This window comes from Cetorhinus maximus, chromosome 3, assembly GCF_964194155.1.
Source record: "Cetorhinus maximus chromosome 3, sCetMax3.hap1.1, whole genome shotgun sequence".
In the NCBI taxonomy this organism is placed as follows: Eukaryota; Metazoa; Chordata; class Chondrichthyes; order Lamniformes; family Cetorhinidae; genus Cetorhinus; species Cetorhinus maximus.
In genome coordinates this window covers 149,812,165-149,824,358 of record NC_135881.1, presented here as the reverse complement: position 1 = coordinate 149,824,358, position 12,194 = coordinate 149,812,165, and positions in this window count along the sequence as shown.

Below are 12,194 nucleotides of genomic sequence, written 5' to 3'. Positions count from 1 at the left end.
AGACAATTGGGAGGGGTCGAGTATAGTAAGCAGTGGCCATTTTAGCACGGAAACAGGAGGAGCACTTCTGATTTTTACTAACTTCACATTAAGTACAATAAAGTTAAATTTATCTATAGCACTCTGCTATTCCTGACTCTTTTGAATTCCTAGGTCTATCGTTTTTATTCGGTACACACCATCAGAACTCTCCATTTACAATGTAACAGGATAGAATATTAGGTTTTATCTTCAGAGAGACCTGCTATAGAATGGCTACAGGGCCAGTGAGTCTGTTCTGTCTTTCTGCAAGGTCAATTTAGCTAGTTCCAATTCCCTGTCTTTTCCCTGTACCCCTGCAACAGTTTTTCTCTTCAGGTGTCTGTCCAATTCCCTTTTGAAAGCCATTGAATCTGCCTCCACTGCCCTCTCAAGCAGTGAATTTCACATCCTAACCATTTTCTGCATAAGAAAAGATTCTCTCACGACGCCTTTGGCTCTTTTGCCAGTCAGCTGTCTCCATTCCTCAGTCACTCTGTCAAAGGGAACAGTTTCTCCCTATTCACTTTGCGTAGATCCCTCTGAACACCTCTCACAAAACTCCCCTTAATCTTTTCTTTAAGGAGAACAATCCCAGATTGCCCAACCTGTTTCACAATTCTCAGTAATTTTTCAGAGATCAAGACTTGAATGAATATATAATGGCCTGGAGTTTGTGGTCAGCTGCAAAGCAAAGCCATTTGCCACTGATCTTGGGGCAAGATTTTCCCGTTGGCGAACAGGGGGTGGGGCCCGCTCGCCGACGCGTAAAATGACGCGCCGTGATGTTGGGCGGAAACCCCGACACCACCCCGTCCCGTTTAAATTTTCCAGTAGGCGGGGATGCAGCAAAATCAGCTGCGTGCCTGCCAACCTGTCAATGGCCAATTGAGGCCATTGACAGAATAATTAAACTAAGTAATGGACCTGCCCATCCAGCCTTAAGGTAAACCTCACGGGTGGGATGATGTTTCATGTAGGTTTTTAAAAATTTTAATGAAATTTTTGTAAAAATGATGGACATGTCCCAACTCATGTAATAGTGTCACATGAGGAGACATGTTAGGGAAATTTTATTTTTCTATTTTTAGCATTTTTACATTTAGAGCTGATGTCCCTGAGGCTGCACTTAGCCTCAGGGAGATGAATGCGCTCTTTCGTGTGCACGCGCGAAAGAGCGCACTCTCAATTTTGAGATTCCCCCCGCCCGCACAGGAAGCGCATAGTGCTTCCATGCAGACGTCACACTAATTAGCCTGCCCACATAAAATGCCGCTGCGCCCCCAGTTGGGGGCGTCGATCGGAAGCGCGCCTGTGCGTGCCTGCCGTTCAACTTCGCCTCCAACAGGGGGAAAATCCTGGCCTTGAAGTTACCCTCACAAGAAAGAATTAGTGATTGCCCTGGCGAGAATTTCACTCCTATCGATGCGCACTGCACCTGATGCAGTGTTCTTTACTGGGCATTCACATCATGCTGTCCAAGCAGCCAATCGCATTAAAGGATTTAATAGACATCCAACCAGAAAATTAAAAGCACTAAAATAAAATCACTTTTAAAAAGGCTCACAAGAGCAAACTAAAGAGTGAGACATTCACAAGGGGTGAAGGTAGAAGATACAATATATTGAAGAAACTTACTTAAAATAATTATTTAAAAAATTTAGATTTACAAATACTATTTGTAAAAAATACTATTTTTCAAGGCCAAATGTGTAGCCTATCAAATTTTATTAATCACATTGCTGTTAAAAACCCGGTTAAACCTGATTGGATCTGGTGTAACTTGAGTTTTTCACTGAGATTTGGGACCTGAAAAGTTGAAATTCTCCCTGATTTCAATGATTGCTGGTTCTGCAGATGGTTGGGGGTTGGGGCAGGGTGGAGAGGGGTGATGGTTGGGGGGAGGGAGTTGGGTGCAGCCACAATACAGCCTATGGGGCAGCAATGAGTGACAGGCCACAATTTCTGGATTTTCCACACTAATCTGTGTGCGTGTTACATCCTGAAGTTTCAGAGGGGTAACGACGGTGAACTTTCGCAATTCAACATCAACTGCCCTGCAAAATCAAAATTTGAATGTGCTGAAAAACTGAATCCCCTCCTCTGTGGTTCTGAACTATTTTGTAGGTGTAATTTCTGATTCGGTATCTATGATATATATTTTCACATTGCACCAATGCAAAGCGAGCATGAAACTGGCAAAATCATTCCGCCCCCATTTTTCAGGCCATTTGAAGGAATATAATTGTAAATAGTGTGAATCCAAACTGTGAAACTTTTCAGAAAGTTGACCAGATCTCCTTTAATTTTAAGTTTTCGATTTTATAATAATATTGGAAATGAACTGACGTGATAGTCAGTGCTCGAAGGTCAGAGTGGAAAGCTCCCAGTTACGAAGGAAAAGAAATCCAAACAGCTGTTCTTCATGGGTTTATTTAAGTAGAATTGCTTGTTTGGGAAAGCTATTTTGATATTTTCTGATTTTCCATATAACTCAATAGGAATTAGATAAGAGGCTCACAGAAACCTATGGAAATAAGGCAAGTGATGATTGCGGTAAACTAAAATAGAGTGACAGATAATTTATCATCCATTAGGCTCAGCTATGGACTAAATTGCCCTGGAATATTGCTGGATATCTATTACATATCTGGCAGTATTCTTGCACTGGGATGAAAAGCCCCATTGTTTGCAACAAATTTTACTTTCACTTGAAATTAACTTGATGGAAAAATAAATAATTAAATGGAGTGAAGTAATTAAAATGCAAAACAAAGCATTAATGTTGTCTTGGTTTAAATAGCAGCATCTATATTATGAGAATTTTAAAGCCAATGATTCTGTAAGCTATTTCCGTGTTCAGCTGTGGCATAGATTGTAGCACTCTTGCCCCCGAGTCAGAAGTTTGTGGGTCCAAGCCCCACTTCAGAGACTTAAGCGCAAGAATCGAGGCTGGCACTAGTGCACTACCAAGTGAGGGCTGCACTGTTGGATGTGCTGTGTTTTGGATGTATTGTTAAACTGAGAGCCCTCTCAGAATACCAAAGAACCCATGGTACCATTTCAATGAAGATCAGGGGAGCTATTCCAGGTTTCCTGGCTAATACTTGTCCCTCAGTCACAAAAAAGATTATCTAGTTAAATATCACACTGCTGTTTGTGGAACTTGTTGTGCACGCATGAGCTGCTGTGGTTTCCAACATTACAACACTACACTTCAAAATTGGCTGTGAAGTGCTTTGGGACATCCTGATGTCATGAAAGGCAAGTCTTTATTTCATTCAAACAGTCAGGTTAAGGTTTTCCAACACTAAGGGGGGCATTTTCTCCCTGTCGGGTGGGCAGTTCGGAAGTGGGCGCGGGTGGGTGCGGAGTCGACCGCGGCCCGCGATCGGCTGCGTGCCGCCATTTTGTGTGGGTGGGCCAAATAAAGCCTGCCCAGCGTGACACGCACCCGGAAGCGCTCAGCACTGCGTGTCCAGACAGGGGAAGGAGGACGGAGAGTTGGGGCCTGCGCTGTTCCGTGCATGTGCGCGAAAGAGCGCAGAAATCTCCCTGAGGCACGGAGCTGCCTCAGGGACATTAATTTCATAATAAAACATTGCAAAAAAGATGAAAATATTACTCAGATGTGTCCCCTTATGTGACAGTGTCACATGAGCTGGGACATGTTTATGTATTTTAATAAAAAATTTGATTTAATTTATAAACCCTTCATGAAACCTCATCCCGCCCGTGGCTGAGGTTTCATGAGAAATGCGAAGGCCGCCTGGGCTCTTCACCTGCCCGCCAACCTTAAGGTTGGAAAGGCAGCCCTGGCAATCACTTTAATGGCCTTAACAGGCCTTTGAAAGTTTGGCGGGCGCACAGCCGACTCCGGTGCGCACCTGCCGAACTGAAGATCGGAATGACGCGCGGTGGCGTTGGGACGCATGCCCGACATCACTGCGCATCATTTTATGCATCGGCATGCGGGGCCTGAAGATTCAGACCTAAGATATCTAAGAGATATATGCATTATAAAGAAACAACTATGTTTTTATTCTAGTGTATGCCATACAGGGATCTTCATATGGATCACAATAAAGCAACTATAAAAGTAAATAAGAATTACACGTCTTACCTACCAAATAATTAAGCAACGTCGTGTATGAATTTCAATGCTGGTGCAATGCCAGATACATGGACCGTATGCCCCAACGATTGGCTGATCGAGTCAAACAATATGTTCCTTTGGTTGTTCGTAATAGGCAGAGCACAGAGCTTAATCAACCAGCCCACACTGCAAAACCAAAAACAAAACATCTACTGTTAGGTGTGATTCCACAATTGGGCATATTATGTGGCATATTTCACTGATGTGACATTTTACAGGCTCTTCACTTGGAGAATAATGTGAAGTTGTGGCAAAATTTATTGGCTGTGACATGAATGTTCCTTCAATGGCTGTAAGCATATCAGGAAGTGATGTAAAGCACTTTCAGACATTCTGAGGTCCTAAAAGGTGTTGTTTAAATCCAAGTTCTTTCTTTTTGCTTTCCATCAGCCAATAGGGCGGTTAGTCCTCTACGGGCGGGAGGGTTTTATGGGCTCCCAGAACCCATATGGAAGCAGCCACACTTCAAGATGCTGATATTCTGCTGAATGGCAACCCAACATTCAGAACCAGGGCTCCAGTCTCCATTTGTTGGGACTGCCTGGAGTGGATTTCAGGACACTGCCCCCCTGGTTTGGAGGCACAAAAGCAGCCAATATGTCAAAGGCTAACACCTAACATTGTTCTGATGAAAGGTTATCAACCTGAAATGTTAGTTCTGTATCTCTCTTGACAAATGCTGCCTGACCTGTTGAATATTTCCAGCATTTTCTGTTTTTATTTCAGGTTTCCAGCATCTGCAGATTATTGCTTTTGTCCTAATATTGTGATAAAGCACTACATAAAGGCACAACATAAATGCAAGTGTTGTTATTATACCAGTTATGTTGTAATATGGATGCTAAGCCCATTTTGCAATTCATCATTAACATTGGTGTGAACATGTTTAGCTTCATTGTAGAGCAGAAATGTAAGAGATTCAGAGATTCAGCCCTATATCGCAGGAAAAGAGTGAAACAGATGAATTCAGTCAGGAATTTGGCATTCAGTTTCTGAAAGTTTGTATGAGAAAAAAGGTTGGCATGCAGTAGTGCCCAATAATTAGCTTTGTGCCTTAATCTATCAGCTCAAATTTATATTTGGCTCTGGCATCATTGAGTAGACAATTGTGAGGTATATTATAGGGTTCATTGGTTTTAGAAAGTGTACAGTGAGTCAATGGGAAAAGAAGTGCCATAGATTGGCAAAGGGGGCATGAGGGGCCGTGGGGATGGGTGGAAGGACAGAGCCTGGCATAGGGGGCAATAGGGGGTGGATGGGAGGTGTAATTTAGTAAAGGGGGCATGAGGGGCCATGGGGGGAGTGGGTGGAAGGGTGGAGATTAGCATAAGAGGCATATGGGGCCAAGGAAGGTGGACGGAGGGCATAATCTTGGCATAGGGGGCATGAAGGGGACTTTTTGAACTTATCTAGAGTTAGTGTTCATGACTCCTTTGAGGGGCCATGGATCATGCCTCTTTAAAAACCTGGCCCAACTCCATGAAAATTGTGGAGAAGTATGAGATGCCGGTCTCCACAATGGAGCCAGCCAGGTCAGGAGTGCTGGGTGACAGGAGCCAGCAAGACCATTTAAAGGCACTCCTGAAAATCAGACAGCCCAGGAATGGGGTCGGAAATCCTGAAATCGGGACCTGCCCTCCTTTCTTAAAGGACTCTTGAGTCAACCCAACTTGATGAAATTCCAGGCCATGGTTTCTGTTACATCCTTCACAACCTGGTTCATGAGGTCCTTTGCCACCCGGGATTTGGTGAGGAGGATGAAGAAGAAGGGGGGAGGTAGAGAAGGAAGAGCAGGAGGAGAAAGAGGAAGGCAGGAGGCAATCTGCACACTCATGGTCCAGATAGGCTGGCTGTGAATGCATCATCTGACTTCAGTTCCTGCAAATACAACCTAGACCCCTCCTGAACAACAGTCATGAACATCCCCCTTCTACAGACCATTGCAATCTTGGTCAAAGTCCTGAAATAAAAGCCACCACAAAACAGCCTTTCCATACCAACTTTATTCAACTAAGTATTCAATATTCTATACTCGACTAATTACCATTTTGCTTCAGCTTAGTGCTCCTACATGCTTTGCCTGGCTTAATGCTCCTATGCAGTGCTGCCCGAGAGATTACTGTATGTCTGGTGGAAGGCAGCTGATTTTCAATGGGGGAGACTGCCGATAGTCTTACGGGATGCCCTCAAGCAGCTCTCGGCCTAGAAGGCCTGGAATCAGACTGAATCATCTTAGCATGGGCAGCAGTGTCTGGGCTGGCTGGCTGGCAGGCAGTAGCAAGGGCATTAGACAAACGGCAGTGGTGGGGACACAAGTGCTGCGATTCTGAGAGATGACAGCAGACTTATGCTTCACTTGGCACAGCCACATCCCCAGGGTGGGCCCTATGCAATGAGAGCAATCTGCTGGAACACAGACTGCTGGACTACAGTGCAACCCTGCAAGTCCCTTTGAGCACTGGTAATTGCAGCCAAGATGGAGTTGCAGAGTGCACGGCAACAAGCTGAGACTTCATGACTTCAGTCTAACCTTCCACTGCAGCACTCAGAGGCTGGGTGGCTTCTGCCTGTGCTGCAATGGAAGCTGAGACATAGAATGCCAGATACTACATTACGACCGTTCAACAATTGTCATGGAGCTGGCCACAACTTGCGCACTGGAAAGGATCGGCTCCAAGTTCTCCGTGAAGCTTTAAACCAAGTTAAAGCTGGACTCCTCCATGTCCCTTGTGCCAATAGGCTTTCTGTTCAGACTAAAGGCTCATTGCTTCACCGAAAACTGCATTTAACCTCCCAACTGTAACAGCAACTCAAGGATTAAATTGCACTTGTTGTTTGGGGCAACTATCGAAAAGGTAAAACTTAAAGTGAACTTGCCCCACCACACAGCAGTTAGGTGCAGAACCTTATAATACAATTCTAAAGTATTTCTGTTTTACATAAAACAACTGAAAGGAATCCACACCACAATACCTGGTACAAAAAGATTTAACTATTAATTCAAAAAAATTAAATTTGGCTTACTGACCGCTCACAGCATAATCTGGGTCTTGTATTTTTATTATTTTAGTAAGTGTTAGTGTTAGAGCTGAAAATCATTTTTTAAAATAAGTACCTAGTCTAATTTCATAAATAGCATATCAAAAAGTTATTTTGGCATTCTTCATTTGATTGAGGAATTAGCTCAATTGCAAACAACTGGTTCTAATCATATTTTTTTATTTTAGAAAAGCTTTCTAGATTTGTAAGAGAGTGGAGCTGCATTTTTTTTTGGTGTACTAGTGTGTATTTATTTATTTATTTTCTAGAAATCCATACAGGTCTGTAACAGGCCCCATAGGGAATATGCTGAAATTTTAATCTACATTGATAATTGATAGATTGTGCCCTGTTCAGCTGACAGATATGTTTTGATTGAACAAAATCCCCTTCACCGCACATACCTGGGTAAAGAGGAAAGGACTCAATGCAAACTGTATATGGATCTGTGCTTAACATGAACCTGAGAATAATTTAATGAGGTAATTAGTGCTTGGTGACAAATGCTGGTCCTTGGAGAATTAGTGTCCATCTTGTTTGTCACTGTTCCCCTATTTAATCCTGTTTTATGAGGTTTTATGTTAACACGGCTCAGTATTGCTTGAAGCGTACTAGGTACTGCACTAAGCTTATGGCGGACATGCTGTCCCAATGCCACTGCTGTTGGCTATCCTGCAATAAATAGCTGCATATAATTCCCAGGCTTTGTATACCAAGTGCTTGTCATGTTGGCTTAGAGGACAGCTGCACAGTCCTGGAAGCTTTCAGCCAAACTCTGCATGGATTTAATAAGTCATAATCAGTGAGAGCAACTCAAAGGCATAACACTGATGCACAATTGCAAGGGACTGAAGAAACTGGAACCTTGATGGACTATCTGTTTTTGTTGAAATGAGTGTTTGCAGCATACCTAGCAATTTAAAGCTATTTCTGTCAATCCACTTAGTTGTGTTTTGTGAAGCAATCAGTATGCTCATACAGTTTACCCTTTTGATCATTCAGGCCAATATTTTTGGTGTGGGATAAGGAAGGGAGGAGATAGCCATCAGTCTCTGGCTGGGTAAATTGGCATCTGCATATCCACAAACCAGAACAGGGATTCAGCTTACTTTCTTTCTAAACTGCACTTTATCTCTCATTGCTGGTTAGATTTCTTTCAACAACATTGTCGTAAGATTTAATATTGTACAATGACCACATATAAGTGTTTTGTTAGGTAAGGATATCAAGGGGTATGGAGCAAAAATGGGAAAGTGGAGTTGAGGTGAAGATCAGCCATGATCTAACTGAATGGTGGAGCAGGCTTGAGGGCTAGAATGGTCTACTCCAGTTTATAATGTTCATATGGTCTATGTGTTTACTTTCCAGCTGCTTATAGTCCCAAGAAATAAAAATGCATCAATTGATTAATCTAGAACAATTTGTCAGGCGAGCACTGCGGATGACTTTCACTGCATGTTGTGGCACTGCACCATGCATACCAGAATAGTCATACGATCTAACTTTGTTCTCTGATGAGTAAACTGATCTTAACTGGGTCATAAGAGTTATGGGCATAAGAGTTAGCCTGTCCGTCCTTGGCCAAGGTCTTGGCAGAGTACCCGTATCAGAACACAGCACACTATTTTCAGTAATTAGGGGGACAAAAACATGGAACCTATTGCAAAGGGAACATCTTATGAGAATACATGACAAACAAGTAAATTAGGACAGGAAATTGCAACCATCATGAAAGACTTTGGAGCAGCAATTTGTTTTCTCTGACTGAAACTACAAAAACAAAAACATTCTTTTTCACGCTTAGTAGTTGAGTGAACGTGATTTTGATTCCTGGCAATGTTGCAAAAATGTTATTAGTTATTGGTAACCTTTTAAAAAAGGCTTAATTATAAAACCTTAACTTACTGAGGTTAACCTTAACTCTGTTGCACTGTCCAGACACCTGACAGAGTAATGACTTCCATGATAGGTGCAAAACATGGGAACATAAACCCAGCAGTGCTGTAATGCTGTTTTTATCTGTCACACTTCATTATTTCATCACAGCCAGAAGGCATCAAATGGTGTTGGTGGCTACCAGAAACACATTGAATCAATGTGGGAAGGCAGTAAAATAACAATGGGCAGAATTGTCCCAGATTTGCACTAAGTGCAGTAGTGGGCTTGAGAAAAGACGTTTTACCCGCCGGCAGCAATGACAGGTTTTCACATCGTATCATATCCCCTTCCCACCTCATAAATTATGCAGTCATTGGAAACATGCGAGATCGCTAGCTGGTGGCCTCTGATTGGCCCACCACGCCATTACCTTGCCACTTCCTCACTCCGGGCACCATATTTAAACTGCAGCCACGTGTACACTTCTACTTGCGGCCCAGGACTGCTCTGGTCAAGACATGGCCCCAAAGGGCAGGAAGATTGAAGCTCCCCGATTCAGTGATGCATCCCTGGGACGCCTTCATGACGCTATGGAGGCCCGCCACCATGTCCTCTACCCCCATTCTGGCCACAAGAGGCCCATCAATCTCACCACTCCGGCTTGGGAGGTAGTGGCAGAGGTGGTCAGTGCTAACGGTGTACACAAGAGGTCGGCCATCCAGCGCAGAAAACGGATGAGTGATCTTATCTGCACTGCCAAGGTAAGTCAGCCATCTCATCACTCTAAACTCACACACTCACAAGCCCATCACACATTCACTGGCATCTCACTCACTGCCAGCTCAATGGACATCACCACTCATTCGCTCACACCCTCACATCTCCATTTGGCCTCATCTCTCCCCTGGACGCTGCCTCCTCATCCTGTCCTTGGCTCCACTCAGCACACATGTACATCTGGCATCCTTTTCATTTGGTCTGGCATGTGTCTTGCTCACACTTTCTCCGCCTGTCTTTATGCAGGAGAAGATCAGGCCCAATCACTGAGAGAGGTCTGAGACTAAGGGTGGAGTGCTGGACATCAAGGTCCTCACTCTGTTCAAGAATCACGTGTTGGAGCTGGCCGCAGAGGACAGGGGCCACTCCTATGGGGACGGTGAGGTCGGGGCGAACACCCACGTTAGGGTCCTGCACCACATTGCTCCTCTCTCAATTCTACTCTGAGTCCACTGTTCTGTGTTCAATGTGGCTGCCAAGCAATAATAATCTCCAACTTCTCCCTCAGGCAACCTTGAGGCCTACTCAAGTGCCAAGAGCACCTCGGATGAGGACCCTGAGGTTAGCCCTGTTGAAGAGCCGTCATGGCGCTCACCCACACCCTCCAACAGCGCAGTGACACACATCTTGGTGGGACCTACATGTAGGGTAGCCTCAGGGTCACAATCTGGTGCGCACATTCCACAATCTCGTCTAGTTGAGGAGCCTCTGGACTCGGTCCTCAATCAGTTGGTGGAGCTGCAAAGACAATCACGGGAACTACAAGGAGGGATGTCTGGTGCACTCCTCAGATTGCAAGGGACGATTGTGGAGTCTGTCCACCTTCAGTCTGAGGCGATAGCGCCGGCATGCCAAAGCACCGATGTCAATACTGGTAGAATGGCAGCTGTCATGGAGACCTTTGTCCAGGACAACGGTCCTGCACAGTTTCACAGGCTGAACTCCATCGCTGATGCCATAGTTGGCCTCCAACAGTGTCAACGTGAGAGGGGTACGGGACGGCTCAATCTCATTCCAACTTTCACTTCTCCTCAAGGAGTCAGCCAGGGGCTATCGGGCACCCATAGGGAGGAGGATCAGCAGGTGCACACTCCGGGGCCACCCAACCAAGTGATTCCGGGAATGTCTGGCCGATCCAAATCTGCTCTTTTTGTGACCTCCACAGCTCCAGCTCCAGCTCCACAGGCCAAGGTGGATGCAACTAGCCCACAGCAGGACACCCAAAGCAGGCTGGGGCCCACCAGGTCTTGGCCCTCCAGAGGGTGCATGCCAAAGTCATCACAGACAGGGTGTGGCAGTCAGCAGGCTGCCTCCACCTCCGCAATGGATGTCGGGGGAGCACCAAGGTTTAGCAGCAGGGTTAAGAAAGTTAAAAAGATGTAATTGCAAAGCCTGGGAATGGATATTAATCACTTGTACATAATGTTCACTATTGTAAATAAACTCCCAAGAATGTCTCCTTGCCTATGGCTCCTTGTTCTGATGAGCAGTGTTCGTGTCACTCAGATGTGAAACCTTGGTTCCTGCACAGGATAAAGGCAGGTGTCCCAGTCCAAGGCATCTTCCCTGTGCTCTGTGCGGCCTTCAGACCAAAGTGATGGTCTGGCTTCACACTCACTGGACACATTACTGATGCCTGCACCTCGATGGTTCTTGTCACTGCTGCCAGAATGTCGTAGGCAGGCATCACAGAGTTCCGTCATTCTCTCTGTGTGCTGTCAGCACCTTTGAGCTGGGGCTGGTCCCCCATCTCTTCAGCATCTGTGTCCGGTGATGCTGTGTTCCTGAAGCTGACAAAGGATCAGGTGCATTTAAAGTTTCATGGCTGCATCTCTGTGATATGACCCTGATCACAGTGCGCAAGTGAACTGCCCTCAGCCAGACAGGAGTCAGACATTCTCAGAGGCAATGTGAAGATCTATGGAATGTCCTCACTGCATGTTGTCATCATCCTCCTGGAATCTAGCGCCTATTAGGGCCTCTGCTGCGTTTCCATGACACGAGCCTGAGCATTGAGGGTATGCGCTGCCATCAGCCACATAGGAGTCAAACGTTCACAGATGCAAGGTGAGGATATCAGGACTGTCCTCACTGCATCTCGTCATCATCCTCCATGAACCTTGCGGTTATGAGGGCCTCCCTAGCGAACCTGCCTCAGTCTGGCCAGTGCGATGCCCTCACCATTGGCATCCTCGCCTTCAAGGACCTCATCACCATCATCCCCTTCAACGTCCTCCTCATCCAAGGAGATGTGCAGCTCTTCCATCTCTTCCTCAGCCAGGTCCTCCCCCTGTTATAGCGCCAGGTTGTGGACCGCAAAGCAAGC